Genomic DNA, 18,865 nt, shown 5'->3' on the forward strand with positions numbered 1-18,865 from the left:
CGTCAGTAGGTACGGTTCCTATGCTAAGGCTGGTTTTGGAAGGAGAAAGCTTTATAACATGTGCTACACGAAGAAGATGAAATTTCTTGCCAACGGTGATGTTGACACGGTCATTGGGATCATGATGACCAGAAAGGAGAGAGATCCAGATTTTTCTTTGAGCACACAGACACAGTTGAAGGTGAAGGCAAGCTCAAAAACCTATTCTGGTGTGATTCACAGTCACGTTGGGATTATCTTGACTTCGGTGATGTTACCGTCTTTGACAACACATACAAGATGAATAGGTATGGAATGCCATTTATACCTTTCGCGGGCCTGAACAATCATCTTGCACCATGATGTTCGACTATGCTATTGTGTCCGACGAGACGAAAGGTACGCACGTTTGGTTGCTTCAGACGTTCCTAAGAGCTCACTGTGAGAAGAAGACAAGATCCGTAATTACTGATAGAGACGCAACCAAGATAAGGGCCATAAGGAACGTCCTTCCGGACGCGTGGCAACGACTTTGTTCGTTGCACATCGAGAAGAACATGCAGAAACACCTTCATCACAAATCTCTGAAGGAGTTCAGGTCTCTCCTTGACTGTGCCACTACACGTAGAGTCTTTGAGGAGAGATGTGCAACGTTTACTGCTAAATGGTAGTCAGATAAAACTAAGACATGGTTGCTTAGGAAATAAAGGAGAAGAGATTGTGGGCAACATCATATCTGTGTGGTGGGTTCTTCCTTGGGATGTGGAGTAACGAGAGGAGCGAGAGTGTGAACTCATGCCTCCATATGCATGTGGACTCTGGTATGACCAGTGTTGACATGGTTGTGCACTACACATTGAGAAAGCCTCTGCCCATGAGTTCACTGTGACAAACTTTACATGTTACATCAAGATACGAAGAAGGCACGCGAGCTTCAAATCGTTGAAATACTATGAAGAGCAGCCGGTCACAGATTTGTAGTGGCATGGAACAATAATAACAGTCTCTTATTCAAAGTGGACTATGCACCTGATAACTCTTAAGAAATAGTGAAGGATAGTTGTCAATGTATAAGGCGCAAAGGTCTTCCTTGCAAACATATTGTTTACGTGTTGACACAGCCGGGCTTACGTAACATACCTAAGTGTTTTGTACTGTGGAGATTCACCAAAAATGGTTGAGTTGGGCTGCCCGTGAAGCGCTCTAGAGATCTGTTTGCATGGCGATGGGCTGGTAGTGAGCAGAGAACTAAGTATAGTGAGTTGACTATATTATGTGTAGAAGCATCTCATGCTGCATGTCATAAAACATTTTTATTCAATAAGATGAAGGCTTGTATGCAGGATATAATAGTGAATAGGCGGCTGCTACCCACCAACCGATTGATTTTGCCTCAAAAACAGTCGACTCGCCAGCCATCAGATCGCTCTTGATCGAGGGTTCGCACATCTCTGTACAACTTCAAACAACACACTCACTTTATGTCGGGGAGAAAAAAGCTTCGGAGCGCCATGGAACGCCTATCAGCTCGTGCCCCTACCATGGATCACAACAAGGGTCGCTTCCACTCCCTAATGGCGATGTTGCGCTGCAGTAAGTGTCGCGAACAGTGGTGCTTCGTCAAAGCAGAGTTGCAGATCAACGACGATCCTCGGACTACGATGCTGAACCATGGCGTGAAAAAATGCTCCATTGTAGCAGCGTAGGGGACCCGCGAAGCTCCATTGCAGCCATAGTGGAGCTCCATTGCAGCCATAGCAGAGCTTTAGTGACCTCCGTGAGGTTCCATTGTAGCCGCGCGTGGAGCTCCAACGACCTCGGCGATGTTCCATTGCAGCACTCGCGAAGCTCCATTACACCCGTGTGTGCAGCTCCAAGGACTCTAATGACACTTCATTGCAGCGCCGGTGGCGAGCTATGACATTGCTGCAAGGCTGGTGGTGAGCTGCGCGACACTGACTCATCAAGTTCTAGTTCTACTGCTATGATTGAAGAGCGCCTTCATGCACGGTTGGAAACACGGGCGTGTGCAGCATGGTGCCCGCTGCCCAAATGCAGGGGTGCGCAGCAGCGTGCGTTGCCGGCGCAACCTCGCGATGAGATGACTGGAGGAGCTGGCAGAGAGCTGGGAGAAGGAGAGATGTAGGAGACAAGGTAACGATAGAAAACGAGTGACTCGTGAGAGGAAAACAGTCCGTCATGCATGGTCCCGCCGCGACGCATAGGGTTCGCTGGACGCGAATGATTTTCTCATAAAAATCCAGTTGTTTTTAAACGATTTTCTTGTGAATAAAGACGTTGATGAGAGTGATTATGTGAGTCAGCATAAGGTTGCGAAGGATGATGCATTTGAACCACATCGCGACCATGCGTTGGTTCATGATCTAGTTAAAGTTTCAACTAAAGGGGCACCCAAATAACATAGTAAAGGTCATGCTAAGGATGATCGTGACGTGACTAAAAATGGTAGGCCAAAAGCTTTTGCTGAAAAAAGGAACGCCTATGCGGCTTATGCAGAACAAAAGGTCACGTTAAAAACAATTGTTCTCAAAATCCTAAGTACGTGTTTTCGTTTGTTCAATTTATTTATGTTCTTCATTCAAGTGTTTATGATTTTTTCACAAATGCTCATATCTTTGTATGCAGGAACATGGCACGATGAGAAAAGTATGGACTGTTTGAATAAAGAGTTCAAATTATTTTATATTTTAATTGTTGAACTGTTGTGTTGTAATAAACAATCATCACTCTAAGCTTGTCTGTTTTAATGTGAATTTTTATGTGTTATCGTTCATACGTCGATGATGTTATTTACTTACTGTATTGTGTACGATTGCTGAACCAGCTGATATGCAACACGTGCGACGGTAACCATGCAATATAATCTTTTATTTCCATATGGCGAGGATGGTTACCATGATGAGCTTATGTGCATTTTAGTGTCAAATGCATCAAATCAGCGCCAAGAAGTCACAATGCTAGAATATTATGCATATAGGGTACATGATAGGCCCAATGACTTTAACATTCCATTACGATGCAAAAGATTAACACAAGCTTACTAAGTGGATGGCTATTGTTTTGTAGAAACCTTTCGTATTGCATTCTACCGCAAGCCTAGCTTTCAACGGAAATACAGATCATCATCATTTAATTGGTTAGCAAATTCTGTGTGATAGGGTATTACATCAGGTTGTCTAGTTGGCCAAAGGATTATATTGCCTTCCTCATTTACTGGAGGCACTTGCTACTTAAACCAAAACTACCAAGACTCGATCGCTATTTGTAGAAAATATGGTTGCCCAGATTTGTTTGTCACGTTCACATCAAATGTTGCTTGGCCTAAAATTACACAGGCTTTGTCATCCATTCCCGGTCAACAACCATCTAACCGTCGAGATATTGTGGGTATTCAAAATGAAGCTTAATATTCTAATGGATGATATTAAAAAGAAACAATTATTTGGACCCCTAAACATAGGTAATAAGCATTCTCATAAACTTCAATTTCCTTCCCACAACATAGTTTTCTACCGGTTATTAAACATATTTTAAATTTCGTGTAGTTATCTACACAGTTGAATTCCAGAAACGTGGCCTGCCACATGTACATATAATTATATGGTTAGCCAAAGAAACACCTTTAGATGCACATAAGATAGACTCCTATATTTCTGCTCAATTGCGAGATCCTGTAAAAGATCCTATAGGAAATGAGGTTCTTTCTTCTTTTATGGTGCATGGCCCTTGCGGCCCTCTGGCTAGTCGTTAGTATGTATGTGAGAAGGAAAATGCACAGAATTTTACTCAAAGGGTCTCTATGAGCAAACGACTATACGGGAGAATGGTTTCACAGAATATGCCCGACCAAACAATGAAATAACAGATAGGAAAAACAATGTTGACATTGACAATAGATTCATCGTTCCTCATAATGTTGACTTGGTGGTTAGGTACCAAGCTCACATGAATGTACAAAGGTTTAACCATGATGGTATGCGCAAATATCTTTTCAAGTATGTAACAAAAGGATTTGATTGTGCTAGAATAGGCCTCTGATGACCCACAAGTATAGGGGATCTATCATAGTCCTTTCTATAAGTAAGAGTGTCAAACCCAATGAGGAGCAGAAGGATCCGACAAGTGGTTTTCAGCAAGGTATTCTCTGCAAGCACTGAAATTATCAGTAGCAGATAGTTGTGTGATAAGATGATTCATAGCAAGTAGCAAGTAACAAGTAGCAATAGTAACAAAGATGCAGCAAAGTGGCCCAATCCCTTCTGTAGCAAGGGACAAGCCAGGACAAACTCTATATAAGAGGTAAAGCGCTCCCGAGGACACATGGGAATTTCTGTCAAGCTAGTTTTCATCATGTTCATATGATTCACGTTCGCTACTTTGATAGTTTGATATCTGGGTGGACCGGTGCTTGGGTGCTGCCCTTACTTGGAAAAACCTCCCACTTATGATTAACCCCTCTCGCAAGCATCCGCAACTACGAAATAAGAATTAAGACAAAGTCTAACCATAGCATTCAACTAGTGGATCCAAATCAGCCCCTTACGAAGCAACGCATAAACTAGGGTTTAAGCTTCTGTCACTCTAGCAACCCATCATCTACTTACTACTTCTCAGTGCCTTCCTCTAGGCCCAAATAATGGTGAAGTGTTATGTAGTCGACATTCACATAACACCACTAGAGAAGAGACAACATACAACACATCAAAATATCGAACGAATACCAAATTCACATGACTACTTATAGCATGACTTATCCCATGTCCTCAGGAACAAAAGTAACTACTCACAAAGCATAATAATATTCATGACCAGAGAGGTATTGAATAGCATCAAGGATCTGAACATATACTCTTCCACCAAGTAATCCAACTAGCGTCAACTACAAAGAGTAATTAACATTACAGGTACCAATCGGAGTCGCGAGACGGAGATTGGTTACAAGAGATGAACTAGGGTTTGGAATGAGATGGTGCTGATGAAGATGTTGATGGTGATGAGTTCCCTCCGATGAGAGGAGTGTTGGTGATGATGATGGGGACGATTTCCCCCTCCAGGAGGGAAGTTTCCCCGGCAGGACGACCCTGCCGGAGCTCTAGATTGGTTCTGCTCAAGTTCCACCTCGTGGCGGCGGCGATTCCTCCCGAAAACCTCCTCGTGATTTTTTCTGGAACGAAACCCTCCTTATAGCAAAAGAGGGGGGCCTCAGGGCCAACAGGGAGCCCACAACCCCCCTAGGCGCGGCCAGGGGGGTAGGCTGCGCCTAGCAGGCTTGTGGCCTCCTGCTGGCTCCCCTCTGGTACTTCTTTGACCCAGTATTTTTTATAAATTCCAAAATAAATCCTCGTTGATTTTCACGGCTTTTGGAGTTGTGCAGAATATGTATCTCAAACTTGCTCCCTTTTCAGGCCAGAATTCCAGCTGTCGGCATTCTCCCTCTTCATGTAAACCTTGCAAAATAAGAGAGAAAAGGCATAAGTATTGTACCGTGAAGTGTAATAACAGCCCATAAAGCGATAAATATCAACATAAAAGCATGATGCAAAATGGACGTATCAACTGCCCCAAGCTTAGACTTCGCTTGTCCTCAAGCGGAAATCGAGATCAATAAATATGCCCACATGTTTAGAGAGGGAGGTGTCGACAAAACAAGATATGGACATGCATGCATCATGATCATAATTAGAACAACAATATCATCATATAATCTCTTATGCTAAATTGATAATTCCTTCACAAAGTAAAGTATGGATCAAGAACTTTATTGAGAATTAACAACCAATAGCCTTTATTCATTGAAGCAATTGCAATTTAGCATAACATCGGAAAGAGTCAAATAAGAGCTCGTAAAGAAAATCCACATACTCAATCATCCTTTTGTCTTCTACAATTGCTACAACTCACGTGGTACTCATGAGATCAAAGTTTCAGTCGGACACAGAGAAAGATAGGGGCTTATAGTTTCGCCTCCCAACTCCTTACCTCAAGGGTAATGTCAACAATAATAATTCATGAATACTTACTTCCAAGTTGACATATGAATATTGATCTTTCCCTAGCATATGACGTTAGCCAAGATAAAGGCGAAATAAGGAATTGGTGTAGATCACCATGACTCTTTCAAGGGCAAAAAGTAAAGGTACAAGATAGGCCCTTCGCAGAGGGAAGCAGAGGTAGTCATGCGCTTTTGAGGTTTGGATGTGTGACCTCTTAGTGTGAAGGAATGTCACTTTATATTGCCTCCTGTGATAAAGAACTTTATTATGCAGTCTGTCGCTTTTATCTCTTCCTCATCACAGGTTCGTACAAAGCTTATTTTCCACACACTAATAGATCATACATATTTATGGAGCAATTTTTATTTCTTGCACCGATGACAACTTACTTGAGGGATCTTATTCAATCCATGGGTAGGTATGGTGGACTCTCATGGCAAAACTGGGTTGAAGGTTTATGGATGCACAAGTAGTATCTCTACTTGGCGTGGGAGTTTTGGCTGATATGGGGTGGAAGCAATCGTCACATGCTAAGGGATCTGTAGTCATATAATCATTGTTTGGAACCAAGAAGCATAATTCATTATGTTGTCTTCCTTGTTCAACATCTACTTCTAAGCATGCAATAGTTTAGTGAGTGTTCAGAATCATAAATGGTGTCAAAGATGATATATTTATATGTGAACCTCTCTTTCCTTATTACTTCCTATTAATTGCAACAATGACCAAGGTCTACGTTTGTCCACCCACAAAAAGTTTCAATCAACATTCTTTTTATATCTGAAGCCATCCCTTCCCATAAGACCATTACATGATCTTTCATGCTTTTGTTCTTTCATCATTCTTTTCTTCCAGATCATGGAATGAAGCAAGGTCCTTAACTAAAACAATCTTTATTATATGACTCACGAACTCGAATACATCGGGGGTGACACAAAGCAAAACTCAAGCCTAAAACACTAAGAACTTTATTCTACTAGAGAAAGATAAAACCAAAAAGGATCGAACTAATAAAAGGTAAAGGCAAAAGATGTGATGGTGATACGATACCGGGGCAACTCCCCCAAGCTTGGCACAAGCAAAGGGGATTGCCCATACCCGTGCTTAATTGTCTTCCATTGAAGGTGATGGTGGTGGAGTTGTCCTGTCTTTTGATTCCAATAGGGCCATGAATCTTTGATTTATACCTTGGAGCTCTGTGATATGTTTCTCCAGCAAAACAACTTCGCGGGTGAGATAAGTATTACGAACACGAGTTATTTCACATAACCTCAAGAGCTCGATCAAGGATGGAGGTAAGGTTGAAGAAAATCCTCTTCCTCAGCTTCTTCCTTGTTGATCACAGATTGCCCTTCGTCCAACGCCGGATTCTTCTCCTTACTTTCGCCCTTAATTTCTTTAGGTAGCCTTTCCTTGGCTTCCATGACCTCCATTCTTTTCATATCAACATTTACTTCTTCATAGACTTGAGGGAGATAGTTCCCCCCTACAGATTCCTGAGACGACATCTTGCTCTAAATCTGCGGCAGAAACATGCTCGAAATGAAAACAGAGGAAAAATGCATGATACGAGGGTCAGACCTTTCGGGAGAATATATAATGATTTTTCCCCGACCAGAAGGAGTACTACGCAAGAAAATGGAGTCCGGGAGGCACACGAGGTGGTCACAAGCCCCCCAGGCACAACCAAGGGGTGGCCCACGCCTGGCAGGCTTGTCGCTTCCTCGTGCACTTTCCGGACTGCTTTAAAATTTTCTAATTTTCCAAAATTTCCAAAACAGAGAAAAATTCCTACTAGAAAAGTTTTGGAGTCGGTTTACATACCGAATCACATACCTCTTCGTTTTCGGAGTCTGAAACAGGCTGATAAATATCCCTTATGTAGTCCTCCGGAGTTATGGTATTGATAATATTGCTTTCAACATTTATGGGAGTACCTGAGATATAATGCTTGATTCTTTGCCCATTTACCACACTCGGAAAATTACCTTCCGTGTTGTTGATCTTGATGGCACCGAAACAATATACTTCCTCAACAATGTAAGGACCTTCCCATTTAGAGAGAAGCTTGCGTGCAAAAAATCTTAAACGAGAATTATATAGCAAGACATAATCACCTACATTGAACTCACGTTTTTGTATCCTTTTATCATGCCACCTCTTAACCTTTTCTTTAAACAACTTGGCATTTTAATATGCCCCAGCTCTCCATTCATCAAGCGAGCTAATATCAAATAACCTCTTCTCACCAGCAAGTTTGAAATCAAAGTTGAGGTCTTTGATTGCCCAATAAGCCTTATGCTCTAGCTCAAGAGGTAAATGATATGCTTTACCATAAACCATTTTGTACGGAGACATGCCCATGGGATTCTTATAAGCAGTTCTATAAGCCCACAGTGCATCATCGAACTTCTTAGACCAATTCTTTCTAGACCTATTGACAGTCTTTTGCAGAATTAGTTTAATCCCTCTATTACTTAGCTCTACTTGACCGCTGGACTGAGGATGATAGGGAGATGATACTCTATGGTTGACATCATACTTAGGAAGCGTTTTATGGAAAGCACCATGAATAAAATGTGAACCACAATCAGTCATTAGATATCTAGGGACTCCAAATCTAGGGAAAATAACTTCTTTAAGCATCCTGATAGAGGTGTTGTGATAAGCACTACTAGTTGGGATAGCTTCTACCCACTTAGTAACGTAATCAACATCAACTAGGATATGAGTATACCCGTTGGATTTTGGAAAAGGTCCCATATAATCAAAGCCCCAAACATCATATGGTTCAATGACAAGTGAACAATTCATAGGCATTTCCTGACGTTTACTGATATTACCTATTCTTTGACATTCGTCACAAGACAAGACAAACTTACGGGCATCCTTGAAGAGAGTGGGCCAATAGAAACCTGATTGCAATACCTTGTGTGCAGTTCTATCTCCCGCATGGTGTCCTCCGTAAGCCTCAGAGTGACGCTTCTGTAGGATCTGTCCCTGTTCATGTTCAGGTACACAACGTCTAATAACACCATTTACTCCTTCCTTATAAAGGTGAGGATCATCCCAAAAGTAATGTCTCAAATCAAACAAGAATTTCTTCTTTTGCTGGTTTGTGAAACTAGGTGGTATATATTTGGCAACGATATAGTTTGCATAATCAGCATACCACGGTGTACTACGTGAAGTATTTATGACATTCAATTGCTCATCAGGAAATCTAGTATCAATAGGTTGTGGGTCATCAAGAACATTCTCCAACCTAGACAAGTTATCTGCTAGTGGGTTCTCAGCACCCTTCCTGTCGACAACATGCAAATCAAATTCTTGTAGCAAGAGAACCCGTCTGATAAGTCTAGGTTTAGCGTCTTTCTTTTCCATGAGGTACTTAGTAGCAGCGTGATCAGTGTGAATAGTGACTTTGGAATCAACTATGTAAGATCTGAACTTTTCACATGCAAACACGACTGCTAAAAATTCCTTTTCAGTAGTAGCATAGTTTCTTTGGGCACTGTCTAGAGTTTTACTAGCATAGTGAATAACATTCAACTTCTTATCAACTCTTTGTCCTAGAACAACGCCAACAACATAATCACTAGCATCACACATGAATTCAAAAGGTAAGTTCCAATCAGGTGGCTGAACAATAGGCGCAGTTATCAAGGCATTTTTAAGTATTTCGAAGGCCTCCTCACAATCATCGTCAAAAACAAAAGGAATATCCTTCTGCAAGAGATTGGTAAGAGGCCTAGAAATCTTAGAAAAGTCCTTAATAAACCTTCTATAGAAACCAGCATGACCAAGGAAACTTCTTATACCTTTGATATTTGTGGGGCATGGCATTTTCTCGACCGCATCAACTTAGCCTTACCGACTTCAATACCTCTTTCAAAAAATTTATGTCCTAAGACGATGCCTTCATTAACCATAAAGTGGCTCTTCCCCCAGTTCAAGACAAGGTTGGTATCTTTACATCTCTGCAAGACTCGATCAAGGTTGCTGAGGCAATCATCAAAAGAAGACCCGTAAACGGAGAAGTCATCCATGAAAACCTCAACAATCTTTTCACGAAAGTCCCAGAATATAGCCATCATACATCTTTGAAAGGTAACAGGTGCATTACATAAGCCAAAAGGCATACATTTGTAAGCAAAGGTACCGAAAGGGCGGGCGAAAGTGGTTTTCTCCTGATTAGATTGCGCAATTGGTATTTGGGAGAAACCAGAATAACCATCTAGAAAGCAGAAGTGTGTGTGTTTAGACAGTCTTTCTAGCATTTGGCCGATAAAAGGCAAAGGGTAATGATCTTTCCTAGTGGCTTTATTCAATTTCCTAAAATCAATCACGATCATATAGTCAGTAATAATCCTCTGAGGGATCAATTCATCCTTATCATTAGGGACAACGGTAATACCTCCCTTCTTAGGGACGCAATGCACCGGACTTACCCAGTCACTATGAGCAACATGATAGATAATACCTGCTTCCAGGAGCTTTAGTATTTGTTTTCTTACTACCTCTTTCATCTTAGGATTTAATCTCCTTTGATGATCAACAACTGGTTTGGAATCAGGATCGGTTTTAATTTTGTGCTGGCATAGAGTGGGACTAATGCCCTTAAGATCATCAAGAGTATATCCAATAGCAGCACGGTGCTTCCTCAGAGTTTTTAATAACTTCTTTTCTTTGTGCTCTGAAAGGCTAGCACTAATTATAACAGGATATATCTCTTTTTCATCAAGATAATCATACTTAAGAGTATCAGGCAACTGTTTAAGCTCGAACAGAGGATCACCCTTTGGAGGGGGTGGATCTCCAAGCAGTTATTCTTAAGGATAGGATATTGTTCAAAGATAACTCTATCTATCTCATCCCTTTCATCCATATGCATATCATTTTCATGCTCAAGCAAGTATTGCTCTAAAGGATCAGTAGGAGGCACGGCAATAGAAGCTAGGGCAATAATTTCATCATTACCAGGCAACTCTTTTTCATGAGGTTGTCTACCGAACTTGGAGAAATTGAACTCATGTGACACACCTTCAAAGCCAACAGTGACAGTTTGCTTCTCACAGTCAATATGAGCATTGACAGTATTGAGGAAAGGTCTACCAAATATGATGGGACAAAAGCTATCTTGTGTGGTAGCAACAACGAGAAAATCAGCAGGATACTTCGTTTTACCACTCAAGACTTCAATATCTCTAACAATTCCCAAAGGGTAGATAGTATCTCTATTGGCAAGCTGAATAGTGACATCAATAGGTTCCATCTGAATAGGTGCAATCTCGTCTTTAATTTCATCATATAAGGATTGAGTTATTGCACTAACACTAGCATCCACGTCACATAAACCATGATAACAATGATCTCCTATCTTAACAGAAACAACAGGCATGCCAACAACAGGCCTATGTTTGTCTCTAGCATGTGGTTTAGCAATTCTACCAGCATCTTCAGAGAAGTGAATATCATGGCCATCAACATTGTCGGACAGGAGATCTTTGATAATAGCAATGCTAGGTTCAACTCTAATTTGCTGAGGGGGTGTATGTCGTGGTTTTGTCACGGCAGATGTCCCCGTGAAAGGACTTAGTACTGGAGCCATCGCACCTTGGTGGCGACTCAAAGGGGTTAAGCGGGAGAGACACGGCGGTTTACCTAGGTTCGGTCCCTCGTGAGGAGGTAAAAGCCTACGTCCTGCTTTGGTTTGTATTGATGTGGTTTCGATTACAAGGAGGGCGTAACTCGCCGAACCTAGCACTCGATGATTTCTAACCCGTCCTCTCCTTCCCTGGGACTCGCCTTTATATACAGGTCGAACCCCTAGGGTTTACAAGGATACTTTCCTTCCTACAAATTGTGACCCCTGTGGTCTCTAAGTCGCCGTCCTTCAAAGCTTGGAGACCTTCCAGAAATCATAAACCGTTATACGACCTTGATCCGGCCAGGCCAAGGCCCAAATAACTGTTTAGGTGAATCGCCTGATTAGTGACTCGGCCCAACTAGGGCGGGCCATTAACAGGTAATATCCCCAACATTAGGCCCCAAATTGACTTGAACCTTTTTCACGCCAATACTTCTGCTCAGTTGAAGGCGATTCACTCCTCATTTTTCTCCATACGTCAGAAATTGTAACCCGCCATCGGGCACCGAAAAATCTTTAAGTCGCCAAACCATTTCTTGTTGGCATCTTCTTATCCCTCGATTTTCGGGAAGACTGACATAATCCCAACGGATCCTAGTGCATCGTTATCGCAAAATCTTCGGAACGCTATTATGGCGAATCTTTTTATTCCCCGGCGGTTCCCGCTCACAGCGCCTCAATTCCAGTGCCCGCCCTGATAAATAGATGGGGGGGGGGATAGGACTGGTGCTTCCCACCTACCAGTCTCGTCAATCTCCTCCCCATTATCACAGCGAGGAAGTCTCATGGCCTCCCGAGGGCTCCGCCGCTGACCGTACTTTCCGTCTTCGTCCGAGAAGTTTCGGCGCCGCCCATAGATCTTCGCCGTCGTCAAGCTTCACACCGCGGCCGATCCGTCCGCCGCCATTGACCACCGCATCATCGTCGACCATCTCGTCGCTCGCCGAGAACTCCGCCGCCGTCGAAGATCTCTTCGCTCGACGGGACCTCTGTGCTTCTCCAACAACCTCCGTCACTGTCGGACTTTTTCGACCGAAAGCATCAGGTTAGGCCACCGCCCATTTAAGAACAGATCTAATCTCCGTTCGAAGCTCCAGCACTGCCATGTTCTTGATCTTCTTCGCGAGCATGCGTTGCCTGTCCTGAACTGATTAGCACAAACGTCGACGAGATAGCCAATGCTCTGAATACCTTCATTTATCCGCTCTTACTTGCGAACCTAGAGTAATGTTTCATCAAGCGAAGGGCGTCACCTTGCCCTGGTAATAAATTGCTGCATCCAGCCACTTTTCTCATGTTTTTTCATATGTCCAGTAGATCCATAATTTACCTACTGTTTGCAAAAAGCTGTTTGTAGTCTTCACACTTTGATGTTTTGAACGAACGTCTTCATCATCTTTAGAACGCAGCTCTCGTGAATAGCCAAACTTCGTAAGTCGCCATAGCAACCCAACTCGGCTCTTGATATGGCGGGTCAAGTTTTTCCCTCAGTCCATGGACAAATTACTTGGCGAGTTAAATGAACTTATTTCACCCCTTACAGTAGATGTTCGAGGCGTGTAAATTCATCCATACTTTACTTCTTTGTAGCATGGGCCCCGTCTTCAAAAGTGACTAGCTTCTTACCAAAGTCAACGACACCATACTGGCAGACTATGTGAAAACGGGCAACTTGGACCCTCAGAATGTTATTGGCTGGCGTACCTTGTTCGGAGAGGATCTCCCCAACCCCAAAGAAGGGGAGATAGTCGTTTTCGTTGAGAACCTGGAGCGAGGTTTTAAGCCGCCCGGATCGAAGTTTCTTAGAGACGCCATGGCTTTCATGAACGTCCGCCTCCAGGATCTGGGACCTAACTCCATAAGTAACCTATGCCAATTCCAAGTGTTCTGTGAGGCTTATCTGCGGATTGAACCCTCTGTCCCCTTATTCTGGCAATTTTTCCATCTGAATCGCCAAACGGAATTTCACAATGGCCCCAGCCTGGAACTCGGCGGTGTCAATGTCCAGCGCCGCAGGGATAGCCCGTTTCCCTCACTCGCCATGCCCAGCCATCCCAAAGGTTGGGGCGAGTCTTGGTTCTATTGTCAAGAGACCTCTCCTGCAGGCGAAAACAAGCTTCTGGGCTACAGGAAAGATCGCCTTCCAACGAACTTCAAGCTTCCAGACAAGCTCACCGAGGAGGAGGAATCAGAATTCATTCCAGTATTGTCCGAGTTAAGATCCTTGACAAACAACGGCCTTACTGGGGTTGACCTAATCTGCTGCTGGGTCGAATGGCGCATCCTCCCTCTGAGTCGCGGGGACGGGCTAATGTGCGAATTTGATGGCACCTTAGATCATTCTCAATGTTATTTCCATACGGCTTTAACAGAAAAGGATATTGTCACCATCATCAAGAAGCTGACTGGCGAGCCTACGGGAAAATGCGGCCAAATCGGCCTCAAGCCTTTCTGCAAAATTAATCCGGCGCCCAAGGTGAGCAAATCTAACCCGCCTTTGGTCTTTACTTCTTATGTTTCACTTGTATTGTGGTTTTTGTAACATATGCTATTTCAGAAAGGCGATAAGTTTTGGTCCAGGAAACCCAAAAGGCCAGCCATGAAAAATGTTAAGCCGCCCTTAAAGAAAACCAAGGGCAAGGGCAAAGCTGCTGCGGCTGAGCCAGCCGAAGTCGACGAGTCTCAAGTCGGCGATGCACTTTCGGAGGTAAAAATCCATCCTCTTTTCACTCGCCATCCAATACTGTTAATCTTTGTATTTATATCTCTACCTCTCTTGAATAGAATGAAGACAACGAAAGCGAGGAGGACTCTGTTGAGGTAATTTCTATTTCCTCCGATTCATCTCCTTCTCCACCTAAGCCGGCCAGGCGAATTTGTGGGAAAGTTCCCTTCTCACACCCAAATGCTTGTTTGGACCCAAATTTCCTACTGAAGAAAGCACAACATACTTCAAATCGGAAGACCCGAAGTCATTCCGGTGATCTGGTGTCCGGCTTACCAGCAACGAACAAGAGGAAACCAAATGAGGTACTTATGAATAACAATTCTTCATGTTTCTTTGGATCACGTCTGTAATCCGCCTATATTTTTGACGTATAATTCTTGCAGAACTCTCCTCATACATCTGGCGATTCAGTGATGTCGACACTTCCGCCAATGATTCGAGTTCCTGGGTAAGTCTTTTGATAATCTTACTTTGAATCCTGAGGGTAATAAACTTTCAGTTCCTTAATACGCTTCTCCCTTCTTTTAGGGCACAGGCCAAGAAAAGGAAAACCAGCGGACCAACTCCTGTCACAACTTCAGAGCCCATCAAAGAGTCAGTGCCGATTCAGGACAACCCAGACCAAGGCGAGCCTGAAAATCAAATGGATCTTCCAAACTCGCCCAAGGAAACAATGGATGCCCCTAAACCGCCAAGTCCATTGATGACAACAGAAGACCTAGATGCTGTAGTTATTACTCGTACCGGCTTCTCTAAACCGGCGGTAAAGGTTTTTTCAAGGCATGTGGCATCCTCCTCTCAAGCCATTCCTGAGTCTGGACTCTCCAAGGCTAAGCTTTCTGAATATGAAAATCTGGAGTTCAAGGAACTCTGCTCTGGTTTTGCAAGTGGCCTGGAGGCGAGTTATGAGATGGAGAAAAGCCTGCTGTGAATGTTAAAAAACAAACATGAGGTAAGTTTTGTTATATTGTACTACTCCCATTAACCCCCAAGGGCCGGGTCATCAGTAAAAAGATGAGCCGGGTCTTGATAAATTTAGAAAAAACATGCGACCAGTAACCCCCAAGGGCCGGGTCATCAGTAAAAAGATGAGCCGGGTCTTGATAAATTTAGAAAAACTTGCGACCAGTAACCCCCAAAGGCCGGGTCATCAGTAAAAAGATGAGCCGGGTCTTGATAGATTTAGAAAAAACTTGCGACCAGTAACCCCAAGGGCCGGGTCATCAATAAAAAGATGAGCCGGGTCTTGATATTGTATAATTTCATCTGAAAAGAAAATATTATACATTAGCCCCCAAGTGTCAGGGATATTGCTTGCAATAGTTCTGAGACTTGCCCCTTTTTTTGTACTTTCAACAGGAAACTCTTGCTCAGACTGAATCGGCGCTTGGCGAATTAAAGAAAAACTTATCTGGTCAGCAAGATGCCCGAGCTAAGTCGGAGGAGAAGTATCAATTGGTCTTGGCTGAGCTGGAGAAACTCAAAGGCAATTTGAAAAGAGCTCAAGCTGACCAAGATGCTGCCACAAAAAGAGCAGAGAAGGCTGAAGCCAGGCTGGCTACTGTACAACAAGAATTGTCCGGCTTGAAGCGTCATATCTCAAATATGACGCAAGCCGTCTTTGGTAAACTTACTCAAACTTTTGGTCTTTTATCCCTTTTTTTTATAAATAACTCTTATCGTAAGTCACTGATTATCATGACCCCTTACTCAGGTCCGAGAGCCGCCAACCTTCAGGAAGATTGCGTGCTGATGCTAAAGGCGATTTACACGCTGACAGAGCAACTGTACACCGGCAGCGTCTTAACTGTTAAAGCTGTGATGGGTGCCAAAGAGTCCATAACTTCCATAAAGAAAGTGCTTGGCTACCTATCCACACTTCCCCCTCAGATTGGTGAGCTAACTCGGTCAGCCGCCTGAAAGGGGGTTCTGACTGCCTTGAGTCACTGCTTGGCGTATGCTCCAATGATCAACCCGGAAGAAGTACGGCAGGCTTTCCTCAACTCAAAGACGATGGGTCATAATTCGTTGAAGAGGACTATCAACGTGTTGTCAAGGACTCCCGGCTGGCAGCAACCCAACTCGCAGCAAGTCTGGATTTATCAAAGTATCAGGCTGCTTATGACAGCAAAAACAAGAAGGTCAACCCGCCAACCTTTGTGACGACCAGTTTAACTCCTCGGCGACCCAAGAACCCTTTTGACTTGGAGGCAGACCTGGCATCAATCCTGACTGATGAAGATTACTCCGCAGCTCTGGCCAAGTGTAACTGGGTACTGGGCGACTTGCAAATTGAGGTCGGCCAAAGCTCGCAGCAAAATGATCCTAAGGCGCCAACAGAATAAACCTCATCGATTTGGCCTGAGAGCCATGTAATAGGTCTTTTTCATAAGTCGATACTATTTTTGTGATACTCTCGAAAGAATCTTTATATCGCCCTTAAGGCGATTTGAAATATTTGACCCGCCATTTGAGAATCCTTTATAATGCTTAATCCGCCATGGATGAAGTAATTCTGATCATCAACCTGGTTTAGGCTTTGAAAACAACATATGTGAAACCAAATAAATGATAACAAATATTTTCAAAAGGATTCAGAAAGAAGGTTTTGAAACCCTCGAGGCTATGCCATGAAGGAAAATAAAAACAACAATTTTGTCGGCTCATAAGGTCGCGACAGGATGGGGCGAGTCAGAAAACTCGAGCACACACCCTAAAATGCAGGTTTCGTCGGCTCATAAGGTCGCGACAGGATGGGGCGAGTCAGAAAGCTCGAGCACACACCCTAGAATGCAGGTTTCGTCGGCTCATAAGGTCGCGACAGGATGGGGCGAGTCAGAAAGCTCGAGCACACACCCTAAAATGCAGGTTTCGTCGGCTCATAAGGTCGCGACAGGATGGGGCGAGTCAGAAAGCTCGAGCACACACCCTAGAATGCAGGTTTCGTCGGCTCATAAGGTCGCGACAGGATGGGGCAAGTCAGAAAGCTCGAGCACACACCCTAAAATGCAGGTTTCGTCGGCTCATAAGGTCGCGACAGGATGGGACGAGTCAGAAAGCTCGAGCACACACCCTAAAATGCAGGTTTTGTCGGCTCATAAGGTCACGACAGGATGGGCGAGTCAGAAAGCTCAAGCGCCACCCTAAAATGCAGGTAATTTCATCGGCTCATAAGGTCGCGACAGGATGGGGCGAGTCAGAAAGCTCAAGCGCCACGCTAAGATGATTTCGTCGGCTCATAAGGTCGCGACAGGATGGGGCGAGTCAGAAGGCTCAAGCGCCACCCTAAGATGATGATTCTGTCGGCTCATAAGGTCGCAACAGGATGAATTTTTTTTTCTTTAATGAAGAAGCCCCCAAGTCAGGGAGTATTTTTAAATTTATTACTTCATAATGAAACTGAAAAACTTACAAAATGTAGAGCTTAAGAGCTCAAGTGTAATAAGGCCGCAGGTGGGCAATATTCCAGGGGCGAGTTGACTCAGCCTCCGTGGTTGGCCGGTTAGGCCGGAGATCCACCAAATAATAAGAGCCATTGCGGAGATTCTTGCTGACGACGAACGGTCCTTCCCAAGGTGGTGACAACTTATGCATGCTTGCACAATCTTGTATCAACCGAAGAACCAAGTCGCCATCCTGAAAGGTCCGACTCTTAACCCGGCGGTTGTGATAACGCCGTAGATCCTGCTGGTAGATAGCTGAACCGGCCGCAGCCAGGTCACGTGCCTCCTCTAAGGCGTCCAAAGAGTCTTGACGCGCCAGCTCATTGTCTTGTTCCACATATGCGGCGACTCTAGGTGAGTCATGCCTTATATTAGTAGGAAGAACAGCCTCTGCTCCGTAGACCAGAAAGAAAGGGGTGAAACCCGTAGACCGGTTCGGGGTGGTCCGAATACTCCACAGTACTGAAGGTAGTTCTTCAACCCAACACCCTGGGGTTTTTTCTAGGGGAACCATGAGTCGGGGCTTAATTCCTCGCAAAACCTCCTGATTCGCCCGCTCTGCCTGCCCGTTAGATTGTGGGTGAGCGACTGCAGAAACATCAAGCCAGATATGTTCTCGACGACAAAACTCCTGCATCGCCCCTTGGGATAAATTAGTATCATTATCAGTAATGATACTGTGCGGATATCCAAACCGGAAAATCAACTTTTTCAAGAATTTGACCACTGTTTCCGCATCGCAAGCTCCTATAGGTTCCGCCTCAACCCACTTGGTGAACTTATCAACCGCCACCAGCAGATGGGTCTTCTTGTTAGAGGACATTTTAAAGGGGCCAACCATGTCCAGCCCACAGACTGCAAAAGGCCAAGTGATGGGGATCATTCTTAATTCTTGAGCCGGCACATGAGCGTGCCGCCCATAACGCTGGCATCCTTCGCACCGACGAACTATATCTTCTGCATCTCCATGAGCCGTCAGCCAAAAGAAACCATGACGGAAAGCCTTTGACACGAAAGAGCGTGACCCGACATGATGCCCACAGTCTCCGAA

Source organism: Hordeum vulgare, chromosome 5H (assembly GCF_904849725.1).
Source record: "Hordeum vulgare subsp. vulgare chromosome 5H, MorexV3_pseudomolecules_assembly, whole genome shotgun sequence".
In the NCBI taxonomy this organism is placed as follows: Eukaryota; Viridiplantae; Streptophyta; class Magnoliopsida; order Poales; family Poaceae; genus Hordeum; species Hordeum vulgare.